The following is a 19,619-nucleotide window of genomic DNA, read 5'->3' as shown; positions in this document are numbered from 1 at the left end:
GGTGTCTGTGTGGGTAGGTGCCTCTGCCCTGGGTTCCTGGGGGTGTGGGATGTGCCTCTTTCTGTGGGTTTCTCTGTGTTTGTGTGTGGTCCCTCTCTCTGGGTGTCTGTGGGGCATGCCTCTCCCTCTGGGTGTCTCTCCCTGAGTTTCTGTGTGTGGGTGCTTCTCTGTGGGTTCCTTCGTAGGAGGATGCTTCTCTCATTCAGAAAAATAGGAAGGGAAGAAGAGGAAGTTGCATTTTATATTAAAGAAATTTGAGTGTATGGAGGTGAGCTATGGAGACCACGAATGTTCTGTTTAATGCCTTTGGATCAAAATTAGAGAGAGCGTCACCAAGGGGGCTCTTATGTTAGGTATCTGTTACTGACCTCCCAATCAGGGTGACAAGGGTGACAAAACCTTACTTTGGCTTCTCAAGGAAGTCTCGGGCCAATATTACCTGGTCCTCATGGGTGACTTCAATTACCCAGACATTTGTTGGGAAAACAACACAGCAATGCACAAGTCTTCCACCAGGTTCATAGAATGGTTAGAGTTGGAAGGGACCTTAAAGACCATCCAGTTCCAACCCCCCTGCCATGGGCAGGGACACCTCCCACTAGACCAGGTTGCTCAAAGCCCCATCCAGCCTGGCCTTGAACACCTCCAGGGATGGGGCATCCACAACTTCCCTGGGCAACCTGTTCCAGTGCTTCACTACCCTCACGGTAAAGAATTTCCTCCTAATATCTAATCTAAATCTCCCCTCTTCCAATTTAAAACCATTACCCCTTGTCCTGTCACTACATCTCCTGACAAAGAGTCCCTCTCCAGCCTCTCCTGTAGGTTCCTGGAATGCACTGAGGACTGATTAATGCTACAGACACTGGACATGCTGACTAGGAACAGCACATTGCTAGATTTACAGCTCAAAAACCAAGAAGACTTACTTGGCAACATAACTACTGATGGTAGCCTTAGATACAGCAACCACAACATTGTCGCATTTAAGATCCTGCTGTGCACACTGAAGACCAGTAGTAGGACAAAGACCCTGGATTTTAGAAGAGCCAACTTCAAGATGCTCAGATCCTAGCTGCAAGGGAACAAGAAAGGGTTCTTCAAGTACATGATCAGTAAGCACAGGGAAGATATAGGCCCAATGCTAAACAGGGCAGGGAAACTAGTTACTAATAATGCTGACAAGGCAAAGGTTCTCAATACCTTCTATGTCTCTATCTTTACCAGTGTAGCTGGACCCCAGATCACAGGATCAAGTAGATACGACAATGCATATGTCGACCCACCAGTATTGGTGGAAGGGCTGGTCTGCAGCCTCTTGCAAAGGTTCAACCCACATCAATCTGTGACTCCAGATGGAATGCACTCCAGGGTGTTAAGAGAAGTGGCTGACATTGTTGCAAGGCCACTGTCTATAAACTTTGAAAAGTCATGGAGATCAGGGAATATCCCTGATGACTGGAAGAGGGCAAATGTCATACCCATCTACAAGAAGGACCCAAAAGAGGACCCGGGGTACTACAGGCCCATTAGTCTTACTTCAGTCCCTGGGAAAGTAATGGAATGAGTCCTCCTAGAAACTGTTATAAATCAAATGAAGCCAGTGATTGGGAAAAGCCAACATGGATTTACCAAAGGCAAATCCTGCCTGATTAACCTGATCACTTTCTACAACAAAATAACATTTACTGTTGACATGGGGAGACCAGTGGATGTTGTGAGAGTGTAAGCCCAATACTCTCTGACCAGGTTCTTTTAGATATTCCATGCATGGAGGGTGTAATGTTTAATATCGAATTTATTTACTTGAAGATATCTTAAGTTACACGGGACTTCTGGTTTAGCAGAGTGATACATAATATATTGCATAACACAATACAACTGTAAGTTACACTTAGCAAAATATATAGCAATTGCACTATACAGTTCAATCACAATACCAATGTGATCCCCACTACTGATCTCTATAATCATGATGCTGGGCATCCCCAGTTGGTGGGAAGGAATGCATGAGTTGAGGCCAGCTCAAGCCTGTTGCTCTCTAAGAATTTTTTTTGTTAGTTGTTTAATTTTTATACTCTATTGTGGTAGGTTGACCCTGGCTGGACACCAGGTGGCCTCCAAACCTGCTCTATCACTCCCCTCCTCAGCTGGACAGGGAAGAAAAAACATAACAAAAGGCTCATGGATTGAGATAAGGACAGGGAGAGATCACTCACCAATTACCATCATGGGCAAAATAGACTCCACTTGGGGAAATTTAATTTATTACCAATCAAATCAGAGTAGGATAATGAGAAATAAAACCAAATCTTAAAACACCTTCCCCCCACCCCTCCCTTCTTCCTGGGCTCAACTTCACTCCTGATTTCTCTACCTCCTCCCCTCTGGCAGTGCAGGGGGAGGGGAATGAGGGTTGCAGCCAGCACATCACACATTTTCTCTGCCGCTCCTTCCTCCTCAGAGGACTCCCCGTTCTCTTCCTCTGCTCCAGCATGGGGTCCCTCCCACGGGAGACCACGAACTTTTCCAACGTAGGTCCTTCCCATGGGCTACAGTTCTTCATGAACTGCTCTAGCGTGGGTCCTTTCTACAGGGTGCAGTCCTTCCTACAGGGTGCAGTCCTTCAGGAACAGATTGCTCCAGCATGGGTCCCCTGTAGGGTCACAGGTCCTGCCATCAAACCTGCACCAGCATGGGCTCCTCTCTCGATGGGTCCACAGGTCCTGCTAGGAACCTACTGCAACCCAGGCTTCTCATGGTGTCACAGCCTCCTTTGGGCGCTGTCCTGGGTCTGGCAGGGATAGGGTTAATTCTCCCCAGGACCTATCAGGGACACAGGTATTCCATCCCATGTGAGCCATGCCCAGGGGGTAGCCGGAGCTTGCCAGGGAAGGGGAGGGACAGGAAGCCGGGGGGGGGGGGGAAGAGGAAGTCATCCCCCGGGGGAGCAGAGGGGTCGGGGGCGTCCCGGGTGCGGTCGGCAAGTGGTGGTATCGTAATGGTGGTTGTATATTCCTCTGTCAGTGTTATTGTTGTTGTTTCTTGCTCCCTTTGCTGTTCTGTTAAATTGCCTTTGTCTCAACCCACGAGTTTTTGCCTTTTTCCTCCGATTCTCCCCTCACAGCCGCGCTGGCGGTGGAGGCCCGATCTGAGCGAGCGGCTGCCACGTGGTTCTTTGTTGCCGTCTGAGGCTAAAACATGACAGGAGCATCTACCTGCTCCGGTGTGGGGTCCTCCAAAATTATATTCTCTCACATATTCTCATTCCTCTCCTGCTGCAGTTGCTGTTGCACAGCAACTTTTTTCCCCTTCTTAAATTTGTTATCAGAGAGGTGTTTGTTGCTGATTGTCTCAGCCTTGGCCAGTGGCTGATCCTTCTTGGAGCCGGCTGGCATTGGCTCTTTTGAACATGGTGGAAGCTTCTAGCAGCTTTTCACAGAAGCCACCCCTGTAGCCACCTGCTACCAAACCCCAATACATCTATGTTGGACTGAGCCACTTATTCACTCCCCCCATGCTGATCTGGCTCTGGCTAACTCAGGGAGACATTCACACTCTTTGAGTGAACTCATTCACATTTACACCATTTGAATGAACTCAGAAATATTTACAGCATCAGTTGATCCATTCAGGTGTTGATAGCTGTTTATCTAAAAAAAGGCCACTCTCCAGTCCCTTTTTTGTTGATATAAAGCCAGCTTTCTTTGCAAAAACTGTGGTCAGTCACACCCTATATTATTCCCTGAGCTTCACTGGCACATCACTCTTTTCCATCTCCTTTGAGCCTTCTGTTGTAGTGGTTTTTTGGTTAGTCACAACCTGGACTTCAGCAAAGCATTGGACAGTGTTTCCAAACAATCAATTACTGGAAAAACCTCCCCTGGGACGTGGTAAAGTCCCCATCACTGGAGGTTTTCAAAATGTGATTGGACAGGGTGCTAGATAATCTCATTTAGGCTCCCTTTTCCATGAAAGGTTAGACTAGATGATCTTTCAAGGTCCCTTCCCACCTGAGCTGTTCTATGATTCTTTCTGTGGGTGTCTGCCCCTCTCTTTGGGTGTCTCTGTGGAAGCACCTTGCTCTCAGTTGGTGTGTTTGTTGGTGTCTCTCTCTGCCTGTGTGTGTGTCTCCATGTATGTGTGTGTCTCCAGGTGTGGCACTCTGGTGGTCATGGTCTGGTGCTGTGTGTCTCTCTTGTGGTGCCTCTATCTCTGACTCTGCGTGGGTGGTTGTTGGGTCTGTGTGTGCTTGTGTGTGCGTGTACCTTTCTGGCAGTGCCTCTCTCTGGCTGTGTGTCTATCTCTGATGATGTTTCTCTCTGTCCCTCTGTGTGTGTGTGTGTGTTGGTTTGTCTCTGTGTGTTTTTGTGTCTCTGTGTATGTGCGTCACTGTCTTTCTCTGTGGGTGTCAATCTGTCTCTGGGTGTGTCTCTGGGTGTGGCTGTCAGTGTCTCTGTCACTGTTGGTTTCTCTGTGTGAGTTTCTCTGGCGTTGTTTCTGTGTGTGTTTGCAGGTGGGTGGGTGTCTGTGTGTGGATGTCCCTGTCTGGGTTACTCTCTCTGGGTGTCTTTCTCTTTCTGGGTGTCTATGTGGTCAGGTGTCATTGAGGTGAGTCTGTCTGTCTGTCTTCCTGCCTCTGTCAGCCTCCATCTCTGCCTGCCTCTCTGCTTGTTTCTACCTTAGTCACCCTCTCTGCTTGTGTGTCGTGTCTGTGCGTTTCTCAGTCTCTGGCTTACTGTGCCTCCCCTCCCCCTCCCTCACCTTTGGAAGAAGGTTCATGGAAGTCACGGAATTGTCGGAGTTGGAAGGGACCTCTAGAGATCATCTAGTCCAACTCCCCTGCTAAAGCAGGATTGCCTAGAGCACATCACTCAGGACTGCATCCAGGTGGGTCTTGAAAATCTCCAGAGAAGGGGACTCCACGACCTCCCTGGGCAGCCTGTTCCAGGGCTCTGTCACCCTCACCGTAAAGAAGTTTTTCCTCATATTTGAATGGAACTTCCTGTGTTCCAGCTTGTGCCCGTTGCCCCTCATCCTATCGCTGGAAACCACTGAAAAGAGTCTGGCTCCCTCCTCCTTCAACCCACCCTTTAGATGCTTGTAAGCATTAATAAGGTCTCCCCTCAGCCTTCTCTTCTCCAGGCTAAAGTCCCAGCTCTCTCAGCCTTTCCTCATAAGGGAGATGCTCCAATCCCTTAATCATCTTAGTTGCCCTACGTTGGACTCTCTCCAGTAGTTCCCTGTCTCTCTTGAACTGGGGAGCCCAGAACTGGATGCAGTATTCCAGTTGTGGCCTCACCAGTGCAGAGTAGAGGGGGAGAATGACCTCCCTCGACCTACTGGCCACACTCTTCCCTATGCAGCCCAGGATCCCATTGGCCCTCTTGGCCACAAGGGCACATTGCTGGCTCATTAATAATTTACTATCTACCAGGATCCCCAGATCCTTCTCCTCAAAACTGCTTTCCAGAATATCCATCCCTAACCTATATTGGTGCCTGGGGTTCTTCCTCCCCAGGTGCAGGACCCTACACTTGCCCTTGTTGAACCTCATTAGGTTCTTCTCTGCCCAGCTCTCCAGCCTGTCCAGGTCATGCTGGATGGCAGCACAGCCCTCTGGAGTGTCAGCCACCCCTCCCAGTTTGGTATCATCAGCGAACTTGCTGAGGATACACTCTGTCCCCTCGTCCAGGTTGCTGATGAATATGTTGAACAAGACTGGACCGAGTATTGACCCCTGGGGGACACCACTGGTTACAGGCCAACTCGACCCTGCTCCATTAATCGCAACCCTCTGAGTTCTGTCACACAGCCAGCTCTCAATCCACCTCACTGCCCCCTCATCTAGCCCACACTTCCTCAGTTTCCTAATGAGGATGTTATGGGAGACAGTGTCAAAGCCTTGCTGAAGTCAAGGTAGATGACATCTGCTGCTCTCCCCTCATCCAGCCATCCAGTTATAACATCATAGAAGGCTATCAGATTGGTCAAGCATGATTTACCCTTGGTAAATCCATGTTGACTACTCCAAATAACTTCCTGTTCTTCAACGTGTTTGGAGATGACATCCAGAACGAGTTGCTCCATTACCTTCCTAGGGACGAAGGTGAGACTAACCGGCCTGTAGTTCCCAGGGTCCTCCTTCTTGCCCTTTTTGTAGACTGGAGTGATACTGGCCCTCCTCCAGTCCTCAGGCACCTCTCCTGTTCTCCATGACCTTTCAAAGATGATAGAGAGTGGCCCAGCAATGACATCTGCCAGCTCTCTCAGCACTCATGGGTGCATCCCACTTATGGATGTCCAGTTTGGCCAAGTGGTCTCTAACCTGTTCCTCCTCTACTGAGGGAAAATCTTCCTCTCTCCAGACCTTCCCCCTTGTCTCCAGGGTCTGGGATTCATGAGGGACAGCCTTAGCAGTGAAGACAGAAGCAAAGAAGGCATTCAGTAACTCCGCCTTCTCTGTGTCTTCCACCACTAGGGCACCCACCTCATTCATCAGTGGGCCTACATTTTCCCTAGTCTTTCTTTTTCTATTGATATACTGAAAGAACCTCTTCTTGTTATCTTTAACCATAGTGGCCAAGTTGAGTTCTGCTTGAGCTTTGGCCCTTCTAATTTTCCCCCTGCATAGCTTCACTACATCTTGGTATTCCTTATAAGTTGCCAACCCCCTTTTCCAAAGACCGTAAGCTTTCCTTTTGTTCCTGAGGTCCAGCCAAAGCTCTCTGTTTAGCCAGGCTGGTCTTCTTCCCCGTTGGCTCCTTTTTCGGGACCTGGGGATGGCCTTCTCCTGTGCTTTTAAGAGTTCCTCCTTGAAGTATGACCAGTCTTCCTGGGCACCTTTGCCCTTCAGGATTGTCTCCCAAGGGACACTCTCAACCATGCTCCTAAACAGGCCAAAGTCTGCCCTTCGGAAGTCCAAGGTGGCAGTTCTGCTGGCTCCCTGTCTTGCTTCTCCAAGAATTGAAAACTATCATTTCATGATCACTCTGCCCAAGACAACCTCCAACCTTTACATCCCCCACAAGACCTTCTCTGTTAACAAGCAGCAGGTCCAGGAGGGCACTTTCCCTGGTTGGCTCGCTCACCAGCTGTGTTAGGAAGTTGTCTTCCACACGCTCCAGGAACCTCCAGGACTGTTCCCTCTCTGCTGTGTTATCTTTCCAGCAGACATCTGGGAAGTTGAAGTCTCCCACGAGAACAAGGGCGAGTGATCGCAAGACCTCTGCCAGTTGCTTATAGACTATTTCATCAACCTCTATATCCTGGTTGGGGGGGGGTCTATAACAAACTCCTACCGGTTCCGAATTAGGTTCCTAATGTCTTTTACAGTGGTAACTTGAGTTGTAACTTATTAGCTTATATAATGAACAAATGCTGTCTGCATACATCTTAGATTTTTCTCAAATTTATAAAACCAGATTTAATTCTAAAAAATGGATAGTATAAGTAAATGGAACAATGAACAGAACCTGGAAAGGGAATGTAACATCTGAGTAGAACTAAATTGAAAGGAGTCAATGCAAATGTAGTATAGTATGGGCCTTGAAATATCAGTGTTTTAAATTGGATGGAAAGAAAAATGAGGGAATAGATTTCTGAACAGATTCTGTCCATAAGAAGTCCTTCTTCATCAAGCCATTTTCACAGGAAACAAATTTTTCATACTGTTTCCACTAAGGTTGTTCTATGTTTGTTTATTATGTTCTCTGAAACATTGGTCGGTAGAGCATTTATACCCTTAATTTCTCTTCCAGAAATATATAAAATTGAGTCTGGCGTTTGCAGCTGTAATACTTTCTGTGGAGTGTAAATCTACCTTAATCCTGGACATAGAAGGAATAGCTTAATCTTGTGTAACCAAGTATGAAAGTATTCAAAGCACTGAGATAATAAGAGGGGAAAGGTTAATGAAGTGTTAGTAGTATGATGTCATGGTTTGGGCCAGATTGGCCACTGAGACGAACAACAGATGCTCTCCCCCACCTCTCTCCAAGGAGAGGGTGGAGAGAGAGAAAGAGACTTATGAGTTCAGAAGAAATTAAAACTATTTTAATGAAAATATTAATAAAGTAATAAAAAGAAAATAAGGAAATATATACAAGATATACAAAACCGTATCAAGCTCCCAGGATGACAGTCATGTCACCGGCAGGCACTGGGAAAGTCCCAGACTGGACTCAGTGATGGACAGGAACTGAATTCCAGATCTGGATTCAGGAATGTGTGGATTGGGATCAAAGGCAGACGAACAGAGTCCTCCTCGGACGCTGGCTTTTGAAGAAAAAGAGCTGACCCTTTAATCCCTCAGCTTTTATACTGAGCATGAGGCAGATGGGATGGAATACCCTGTTGGTCAATTTTGGGACACCTGTCCTGTCCGCTCCTCCCCACAGGTGGGACCCCTCTACGCTTTTCTGCTTCCGACCCTCCAACTGGGCAAATAACAAATTTACCTGACCTTGGTTGTTATAGCAATAAGTATAAGCAAGAGCCTCTCTGCATACCATTCCTTGGCATAAATTACAACTAGTCAGGATTTATCACTCTGAGAACGAACAGTGTCTTCACAATATGCTGTTAATTTCAGAGAGTTTCAGAGAGTTCAGTTTTACCTCAAACCAGGCATATGAAAACATTCATAGTATCTTTAACTAATGAGTATGTCTGAGTCGTATGAATAAATGCCTGTCCTACCATAACCTTTTTTGGTGAAATTCAAATATACTCCAGGAAATCCCATACTTAATTTCTTAAGCTACTAACTATAACAGCTACTTCATCACTCTCATCTTATGCATCCACAGATCTTTCATTTTTTTTTAGCCAAGGAATGCTTTGAATTGACCAGTGAAACATAATGTATCCCAGAGATTCAGTTTCCTATCTGAGAGGCCCAGCAGTCTTTAACTGTCTGACCTGGAGAAAAATGCCAAATTTTGTCATTAGTTTAGCCCTAGGAATATGAATAGAATTTCCTCAGCCATCTGTATATTGTTTCTGGGAGCATGCCCTACTTAATAAGATTGCTTGGAACAGCTGGATTTTGCAATTTCAAGTGGCAGTATCTTAAAAACTAGACGCTTCTGCATTCTTCCTCTCCCTTCCCTTCAGTCCTCATTCTGCTATTCTAGAATAAGTTGCTAGGATGAAAGGGGTATATATTCAGCGCAAAAGATGCAGAACCTCATTCTGATACTTATATTCTGCTTGAAAGGCAGGCATCATGCTGGGCTTTGTCCATTAACTAAAAACATCAGCTTTTTAAGTTGTTGGCAAATTATTTAACACTGGCTGTCTTCAAACAGCTAGGCTTTTTTTTTTTCCCTAAAGAAAATTAATCTAAGTATTGAACTGTGACTGTTCTTAAATACATAGTTCTATATCTTAATTCACTTAACACATGCAAAGCTGGATGCAGCTATGGTAAGGGAGCAGAGCAGTATAATGGTAGAATAAGGTCTTCAGACAGAAGCTACTTGGGTTTTTTTATTTTGGAGGTTTTGTCTTGTTAATATTGTTCCTTTACACTAAGCCTACTGAGCATTTGTCACTTTGTTAGTCATCTGGTCTACCAAAAGTTGCATATTATATTTTACTCACTGGAGTTACAAAGACATTTTAGGATGTGACCTTGGGGGCATAGGAAGCAAACTTATCCTGTCCTTGTGATTTTGAATGGGAAACAAATTTAATTCCCAGTGACAGAGATGTTGAGAAACAGATCCACAGACAAGACAAACTTTTCCAAGATGTTCCCTGTCTTCAGCATTTTTGTCACTTGGGTTTCCTGAGACCAAGTTATTCAGTGGTAGGTTAGTCAAAATATGTAACAGCTTACAATGCATTTTTCTTCATAACTTCTTTTCCAATCCTTTTATGAACCTATGGAGACTAATGCCATAGATTCACATGACCAGAGAATTACATGATTGGTCTATGTATTGTGTGAAAAGCCACCTTATCTTTTTCTGAAACTAGGATCTGATTGTCTCACCTGATTTGTCCCTTTGTTCTTGAATTCGAAGAGGCATTGATAAGAATACATGATATTAAAACAGCTTTTAATTGGAGGGTACACAGTATATTATTTTTCTGTTTGTGTAATTAATGTTGACATCCATCTATATAGTATACTTTGTCATGTGCTTTTAAAAAAATTATGTCTCACTTTCAGGTGATGAGCATAGTATCAGGATTTGCACCATTGATTTCTGCAGGTATTTTTTCAGCCACCCTTTCTTCTGCATTAGCATCTCTTGTGAGTGCACCTAAGATTTTCCAAGTAAGTATGTAAGCAAAATCATAATATTTTAAAGAATAATTCTAATCAAGTTTTGAATCAGAATTTTGGAAGAGAACTCTGGTATATATCTCATTAGTGTTCTTAAATATAGCTAGAATATAGATCATCCCAAACCTTGCATTTTCAGTTAGTTTTTTAGAGATAAGTTGTGGCATAACTAATGTTACAGGAGTCTACAAACTCCTTTAGATGGCTTTTGTTAGAACAGAGACCAAGGATCAAATTAGCTGAAATAGTGGTTACTTTTGTCCTATTGGCCATATGTCCTTGGACATTTCTATGTAGTAGTCCATCTCTGCTGCTCTCCTTGTTTCTACTCTGAAGAGCAAGGAATACATAGTCTCTAAATATTCAGATAATTGTTTTCTCTCAGCACTAAGAAATGTTTACATTTAGTGTAAATGGAACACAAATGGAAGACATACAAAGATTACTTATCTAATTAGTTCCTTTCTAGAAGTAATCATAGAAGGAAACAGCATTAAGTAAAATTTGTAGCTGTTGAATCTTAATCCTCAGATAGAACGTTATGAAAATAACTCAATATAACTGTGTTCCAGTTCTTGTATAAGTCACTTTACATCGATTTTGCTGGTGTTCCTGAAATTAGTTTGGTTTACCTTCTTTTTAACCCTTTAATTTAATTGTGTTTTTTGAGTCTTTCATTCAGTAAAACCTTAGTATCCTCTAACAATCTTATTCCCTAAAAGTTCAGTAAGGAATCAAACATGGAAGAGGTTTTGTTGCAGAATATAAATGCAAGTGTTGAAGCAGAGAATTAATTTTACATTGGGCAAACTTTCCAATTTTTGATGAAACACTGTTTTGTCTCTAAAGAAAGATTCTTTGTTATTGTAAGATTCCGGTAAAGTATAAGAGTCAACCACTTGCAAAAAAAGTGAAGCTTGCTCTTATAGGTAGAAATGACTGAAGGATAGAATGTAAGAAATGCAAAATGCAAAGACAATTGCTAATAGAACATGTTGAGTATAAACCTTCTTCTTTTTGGAAGATTATGTATGTAGTGAAAGACCACATTAGTAAGCATTAATAAGGATACATTTTTGAACAAGATGCATATTAACTTCTGGATCTTTTTTTTTTCTTAGGCTTTGTGCAAGGACAACATTTATCCAGGATTTCGGATGTTTGCTAAAGGCTATGGGAAGAACAATGAACCGCTGAGAGGATATCTTCTAACATTCTTAATTGCTCTTGGATTCATATTAATTGGTTAGGTTTAGTTTATAATAAATTTCAATATCCTTTTGTCCTTATGAAGCATACTATTCCATCTCATGAGTTGATAATAATGTCCTTGAGGTTTAATGCTCAGTTTGATTTTAAGCCTGCATTCTAAATCTGTTTAGTTTGAGGACTCTTTTCTCCTTTCTTCTAGATATAACTCTATCTAGAATTAGAATAAATCTGAACTGTAGCAATACTGCATTTTACTTAATCATCTCAGATATCTGGTCTTGGATACTCTCAATCAATGAAAATATAACTTTAGCTTGAGGTAGAGAGATGTTATACAACATAAATGTGAAAGTTTATTTCAGATTTTTAATAATTATAAACATAACTTTGGTAAATGGTGAACAGGACTTTTTAAAGTATGGTGTTCTGTTGAGCTATGAACAATAGAGATGACAGCTGATGTCGCTGTTGCCAAAGGCTAGTCCAGATAGGAATACAGGTCTTTTGGTGGCAAACTAATTGTGCTGCGGTCACCCATGTGTCCTTATGCTAGTGCTATTAAACTTCTTTTCCTTATTTTCTCATTCATCATTCCTCTATCTCTATTTAAGGTAGGTATAGCCATGCTGTCTCTACTGCAACATGCTGATTGGTAGCTTGATTATAAGAAATAGAAATTTGTAGACTAACATGGCACATTCTGCAATTTGATCACCGTTTTTTGTGATGGTGGAAGTACAAAACCAAGTATTTTGTACCATACTGTCTCAAGGAAAAGAGAGCATGAAGCTCTTTCATCTCTCACTAAAGAGGGAGTAGTCATCACTGTTGCCATAGAGTAGTGGTCTATAACAGTACACTAACATTAGTACTGTTGATTCAACTGTTCATTTAAAATAAAAATGGATGAAGGTGTTAGTCAAATTGCTCACACTAATTTTGTCTGCTGTTACCATTCTCCATACTTGAGTGTCTCTTAATCTAATTAGTCTCTTATTTGGTGTTGTTTGAGAATTGAGACTTTAGTTAGAGACATACTGTGTATATATTAATGCTGTCCACTGCTTCCGAGGTTCTTCAGAACTCAGTACATTGCTGCACTGTTTGATCAAGCCACAGAGAGAAAGAAATCTCCTGAATGAATTATTTTGAGAAAGTATCTAACACTTCATAGAATCATAGAATGGGTTGGGTTGGAAGGGTCCTTAAAGATCATCTTGTACCAACCCCCCTGCCATGGGCAGGGACACCTCCCACTAGACCAGGTTGCTCAAAGCCCCATCCAGCCTGGTCTTGAACACCTCCAGGGAAGGGGCATCCACAACTTTTCTGGGTAACCTGGGCGAGTGTCTCACCACCCTCAGAGTAAAGAATTTCTCCCTAATATCTCATCTAAATCTCCCCTCTTTCAGTTTAAAACCATTCCCCCTCGTTCTATTGCGCCACTCCCTGATCAAGAGTCCCTACCCATCTCTCCTGTAGGCCCCCTTTAGGTAATGAAAGGCCATTATAAGGTTTCCCCAGACCCTCCTCTTCTCCAGGCTGAACAGCCCCAACTGTCTCAACCTTTCTTCACAGGAGAGGTGCTCCAGCCCTCAGATCATCTTCGTGGCCCTCCTCTGGACCCAAATCTGGACACAGTACTCCAGGTGGGATCTCACAAGAGCAGAGTAGAGGGGTAGAATCACCTCCCTGGACCTGCTGGCCACATTTCTTTTGATGCAGCCCAGGATGCATCAAAACAGTTGATAGCATGGAAAAACTTTTGTTTTAAAAAGGAAAAGTTACATTTCCTGTCTATTAGAAGATAACTTACAGTCAGTAAATAAGAGGCTATTAAGTTAATAGCTCTGTTGAACAGAAAGGATAAATAATATTTTTTCAGTGCCATGCTTATTGATGTGATTTGCAGCCAGTTTTGAGCATTTGCCCAAGGTGAACAGCAGCACTGAAAAACTCTGACTACTTTGCCCTTCCTATATATGTGTCTCAAGGACTTCTGTGGTTACATTCCCAGGACTCTTTGCAATGCAATAATCGGGGGTTCTCAGTTATTCTTTATCAGTAGGATGGGGGAAAAACTTGTTTAACTTCTGGGTATGCTGAGGCAATTAGGAAAAGACCTGGAGGACTAGCAGCCTGCAGATAGCTCAGGCTGCACTCTTCCTGCACAGTGGGTAAGCCAGGGTGCATGCAGTGCTCAGACTCTGGCCATCCTCAGGCAGGCTGGTTGGGTTTGAAGCATTGTCACCCACAGGCAAGAGGGTTTTGTGTTGGACAGGAAGGACTTTTAGGGATAAATAGTAGCCATGAGCTATTCATGCAGTGAAGGTATAGCCTTTTCAGTGCAAAAGGGATAATAAGTGAAGGGGGAAGAAATAAACAAGAACATGTAGAGACACAAACCTGGGAGACGAGATAACAGAGAATGCCAAAGACCAAAAGTCTCCAGTTAGTAATCGATGGGACATTAAGAAACTCCAGGCACAGCTTTGGAGAGGGCCAACCGGGACTTTGTAACTGATAAGAAGGGGGAAACAAGAGGCCCATGAGGATTTGGCATATTCAAAGGGGTCATGTGGGACTATGCAAAACTTTGGAAGGAATGCTTAGGGGAAGAGAATTGGGGAGGAACAAACAGATCATGTGTAAAAAGGACTATCTGACCAAGCCCTGCACCTGATCACCGCAGTCTGTCATATCTTCTTATTAAATCTTTTCTTAACTATCTGTCTGCGTATTCTCACTCTCCATCCTCTGTGTGTGTGCTGCAAGGACTAAGTGCCAGCTACTGGTGAGATCTGTGCATGAGTGAAATTTGATGCCAGCTACTAGAGTCAGATTGGGGGTGTGGGCACCCCTGGGCCTGTGGTGTCCACACAGGCCATGTATGGACACGGAGCATGTGGGAGGTCTTGGCTCCCAGCCACTGGGACAGGAATGGTGCATGTCCCAAAAACCAGCTATTGGGGGCATCGAGGTGAGTAAAGTGAGCGAGGGGCTCAGCGCCAGCAGCTGGAGTGGGACCACGGGTCACAGCCTGTGTGCCTGGTGTCAGCTGCTGGTGAGGGGGCTGAGTGTCTGTATCTTCCCCAAACCTGGTGTGCGTGTGTATTCACTAGTTTGCTAGTTCAAACCGGACTAACCAGCGAGTAGGAGGCCCCAGGCCCAGGGAGGGGTATCAGGTGGGCAGAGGGTCCATGCTGGTATTTGGGGGGGACACAGAAGTGTGGGGTGCCTGTGAGATGAATGTGTAAGCATGTGCATCTGATTGCTAGTGAGCATCAAGCTGGACTAGACAGCGAGTAGGAGACGTGGAACAGGTAAGATGGTCTGGGATCCGGGCAGGGGTATCAGAATGACAGGGGGGTCTGTGCTGGTACTTGGGGGATGCATGAATGTGCATGTGCTTGTGAACCTAGAGACTGTCTTGTATGTGCTTTCACTCATGACCTTCTATCTATACCAGTCAAAGAGGAGGAGGGGACTTGGCTGTCTATGTTTATTCTTTATGTGCATTCTGTTGAAGGCAGTACCTTGTCTGTGGCAGTCTATGTAGCCAGCTCTGTCAGTGTCCTCTGTGTATGTGTGTACGTGTGTCTCTGGGATACACACTCAGTCTCACTACTGGTTGAACCTGCAAATGGGAAAGCAGCGATGACATCCATTGGCCTGGGACAGAGACTCCCAGGTTCCTGCATGCACCGGGCTGGGCTCCAGCAGCTGGGCAGGAGGAATCCCCTTGGATTTGGATCAGCCTGGCCTTGAACGCTTCCAGGGATGGGCATCCACAACTTCCCTGGGCAACCTGTTCCAGTGTCTCACCACCCTCACAGTAAAGAATGTCTTCCTAGTATCTAATCTAAATCTCCCCTCTTTCAATTTAAAACCATTACCCCTTGTCCTGTCACAACACTTCCTTACAAAGAGTCCCTCTCCAGCTCTCCTGTAGGCTCCCTTCAGATACTGAAGGCTGCTATAAGGTCTCCCCTCAGCCTTCTCTTCTCCAGGCTGAAGAGTCCCAGCTCTCTCAGCCTTTCCTCATAAGGGAGATGCTGCAATCCCTCAATCACCTTTGTTGCCCTACGCTGGACTCTTTCCAGTAGTTTCCTGTCTCTCTTGAACTGGGGAGCCCAGAACTGGATGCAGTATTCCAGTTGTGGCCTCACCAGTGCAGAGTAGAGGGGGAGAATGACCTCCCTCGACCTACTGGCCACACTCTTCCCTATGCAGCCCAGGATCCCATTGGCTCTCTCAGCAACAAGGGCACATTGCTGGCTCATGGATAGTTTACTATCCACCAGAACCCCCAGATCCTTCTCCTCAGAACTGCTTTCCAGCAGGTCCATCCCTAACCTATATTGGTATGTGGTATTCTTCCTCCCCACAACCTTTTGAGTGCGGCCATCCAGCCAGTTCATTATCCACCGAGTGGTCCATCCATCAAATCCATGAGTTTCCAATTTTGAGACCAGGATGTCATGCGGGACAGTGTCAAACGCTTTGCATAAGTCCAGGTAGATGACGTCTGTTGCCCTGCCCTTGTCCACCAAGTCTGTGGCAGTATTGTAAAAGGCCACCAAATTTGTCAGGCACGATTTGCCCTTGGTGAAGCCATGCTGGCTGTCTCCAATCACCTCCTTATTTTCCATGTGCCTTAGCAGAGATTCCAGGAGGATCTGCTCCATGATCTTGCCAGGCACAGAGGTGAGACTGACTGGCCTATAGTTCCCTGGGTCTTCTTTTTTTCCTTTTTTGAATATCGGGGTTATGTTCCCCTTTTTCCAGTCAGCGGGAACTTCGCCAGATTGCCACGATTTCTCAAATATGATGGAAAGCGGCTTAGCAACTTCGTCCGCCAGCTCCCTTGGGGCCCGTGGGTGGATTTCGTCAGGTCCCATGGACTTATGCACCTTCAGGTTCCTTAAGAGGTCTCGAACCTGATCTTCTCCTACTGTGGGCAGTTCTTCATTCGCAGAGCCCCTGTTTTTGCCTTCTGTGACTTGGGCAGTGTGGTTAGAGCCCTTGCCGGTGAAGACTGAGGCAAAAAAGTCATTCAGTAGCTCAGCCTTATCCATATCCTGGGTGGCCAGGTCTCCCGTTTCCTTCCGGAGAGGGCCCACAACTTCCCTAGTCTTGCCTTTATCCCTGACATATCTATAGAAGTTTTTCTTATTGTCTTTGATGTCCCTGGCTAGATTTAGTTCTGCCTGGGCTTTCACTTGCCTGATCTGGTTCCTGGCCACTCAGACAGTTTCTCTATATTCTGCCCAGTCTACCCGTCCTTGTTCCCACCCTCTATAGGCCTCCTTTTTGGTCCTGAGCTTGTCCAGCAGTTCCTTGTTCATCCACGCAGGCCTGCTGGCTATTTTGCCTGACTTCTTTTTTGGGATGCACCTCTCCTGAGCTTGGAGGAGGCGGTCCTTGAATGCCAACCAGCTTTCTTGGGCCCCTCTCCCCTCCAGTTCTTTTTCCCACGCTACCCTGACAATCAGATCTCTCAGGAGACCAAAGTCTGCTCTTCTGAAGTTCAGGGTAGCGAGCTTACTGCACACCCTCCTCGCTGCCCTATGAATCTTGAATTCTACCATTTTGTGGTCGCTGCAGCCGAGGCTACCCTTGAACTTGACATTCCCCACCAGCCCCTCCTTGTTGGTAAGGACGAGGTCCAGCACGGCTCCTTTCCTCGTTGGCTCCTCGATCATTTGAAGAAGAAAGTTATCATCAACGCATTCCAAGAACTTCCTGGATTTCTTGTGCCCTGCTGTGTTGTCCTTCCAACAGATATCGGGGTAGTTGAAGTTCCCCATGAGGACCAGGGTGTGCGAGCATGATGCTGCTCCTATCTGTCTATAGAGGGCCTCATCCTCCCTGTCACTCTGATCTGGTGGTCTGTAGCAGACCCCTACTGTAACATCACCTGACCCTGTGCTCCCTTTAATCCTGACCCATAAGCTCTCTGTCAGGTATTCATCCATCCCCAGGTGGAGCTCCACACACTCCAGCTGGTCATTGACATAGAGGGCAACACCCCCTCCCCATCTGCCCAGCCTGTCCTTCCTGAAGAGTCTGTAACCCTCCATTCCAACACTCCAGTCATAAGAGCCATCCCACCACGTCTCGGTAATGCCAATAAGATCATAGCCCTGGAGGCGTGCATACGTCTCTAACTCCTCTTGCTTGTTCTCCATGCTGCGTGCATTTGTGTAAAGGCACTTCAGCTGGGCGCCCAATGGGGCTGACTTATTAGCTGGAATGGCTCCATTTCCTTCATGTTGCTCTTCAGGTGGCCTTCCTTTGCGGTGCTTTATCTGTGTTTCCCAGATTCCTTTTGCCTCGGGAGCCTCAAAGACAGGCCTGATGTTATCAGCCCCCTCCCCCTTCACATCTAGTTTAAAGACCTGTCAATCAACCCTGCAATCTCTTGGGCCAGAACAGTCTTCCCCCTTTGAGAGAGGCATCTTCCATTTCCTGTCAACAAGCCCGGTGCTGTATAGGCCAACCCACTATCAAAGTACCCAAAGTTATGGTGGTGACACCAGCCACGGAGCCATGTATTGACTGATTTGATCCATCTGCTCCTCCCAGCATCATTGCCTGCCACTGGAGGGAGTGATGAAAAAATCACCTGCACCCCGGATTCCTTTACTAAGCCTCCCAACTCCCTGAAGTCTCTCTTTATAGCTCTTGAGCTTCGAGTCACTGTCTCCTCTGCACCTACATGGAATATCAGTAGTGGATAATAATCTGAGGACTGTACTAAACCAGGAAGTTTCCTGGTGACATCCTTCACCCAGGCTCCAGGAAGAGAGCAGACTTCCCTCTGAGGAGGGTCCACCCGGCATATTGGGCCCTCTGTCCCTCTCAGGAAGGAGTCCCCAACAACTATAACCCTTCGTTTTTTCTTAGAGGGTGTGGTGGTGATGCGGGGTATATGCTTTTTTGGCTTAGGAGGCATCTGTGTTATAGGGTGCTCCTTATCTACTTCCTCACTCGACAGGCCATTCTCAAGCAGAACCTCATATCTGTTCCTCAGAGGTACTTCACAGGACGAGGTGGGTAAGGTGGGAGATCGTCTGGTGTCCCGACCACAAACCTGCTTCCACTTGCTCTTTTCATTTACGCTTTTGCCTTCAGCCTGACCAGGGGTGCCTACAGGGGCTCCTAGACCCTTGCTGCTTTTTACCCTATTATTCCTCAACCTTTCAACTTCTTCTTTCAGCTCTGCCACCAGGCTGAGCAGATCATTGATCTGTTCACATCTTATACAGCACGTCTCACCACTATCATGTTACCAGTAAAAGGTCCTGGCATTCCCTGCAGCGTGTGACCTGGACAGCCGCATGCTTCTGTGGGAGCTCTGTCTGGGTTTCCACATCCATTCTGTTTAGGGTCAAGTGCATGACCTTCCTCCAGGTGGAGACCATGGCTAAACTCCTACCAAGGGGGGTGATGATCACCAGGAGGACTCACCTGTCAAGCTGACAGAGCTTCGGGTTCCTCCCTGCGTGCCCTTTGCCACTCCCCGGGCCTTGTGTGCTGTCTCAGGTCGCTGTGCTCCTGAGAGGCCTCTTTTAGCCGGGGGAGGGGGGGAGTGGTTCCGTCCATGCCGCCTCCGCAGCCCACCCACAAGCTGCCGGGTTCCGGCACAGACCAGTCACTTTTACCGGCTTCAAAAGCCATCAAAAAGAGCTCCTTGCCAAACCTTTTACGGTTTTTTTGCCTTCTTGATATGTTCTTCTTGAGCAGACATTGCCAGCTACCTGCTACCCGTGGCCCGTTTGATGGGAGGAAGGACAGCGCCTCTGCTGTTCCTGAGGCTGGATGCATGCTGTGGGAAGGGAGGCTGGTGAGTGGCCACGTTGGACCACTCCCGCCCCTCACTGGCAGGCCCCTCACAGCCACCCCCACTGGGCCTTTCACCACCGCCCTCCTCACTGTTGCCACCCCAGGGCCACCTGCATGCAGGCCACCTGCACAGGGACAGCTGTTTGCTGAGGGAACTGGCCACAGCCCATGAGAAGCCACAAGAGTAGCAAAGCCCTTCAGCCAAGCCCCTGGGCTCGGGTGCCATGGTATGCACTGAAGGCCTGGCCCTGTGGAACTCTGC

At 46.2% G+C, this 19,619-nt stretch overlaps 1 pseudogene; it reads left to right on the top strand.

The window, feature by feature from the left end:
• Nucleotides 1–1,141: 1,141 nt before the first annotated feature.
• The window catches only part of LOC141476598 (neuroendocrine convertase 1-like), a 91,517-nt pseudogene continuing 73,039 nt past the window's right edge, over nt 1,142–19,619 (top strand).

This window comes from Numenius arquata, chromosome W (assembly GCF_964106895.1).
Source record: "Numenius arquata chromosome W, bNumArq3.hap1.1, whole genome shotgun sequence".
Classification (NCBI taxonomy): Eukaryota; Metazoa; Chordata; class Aves; order Charadriiformes; family Scolopacidae; genus Numenius; species Numenius arquata.
Note: the sequence above shows the minus strand (reverse complement) of the source record. Positions and strands in the feature narration are given on the sequence as shown.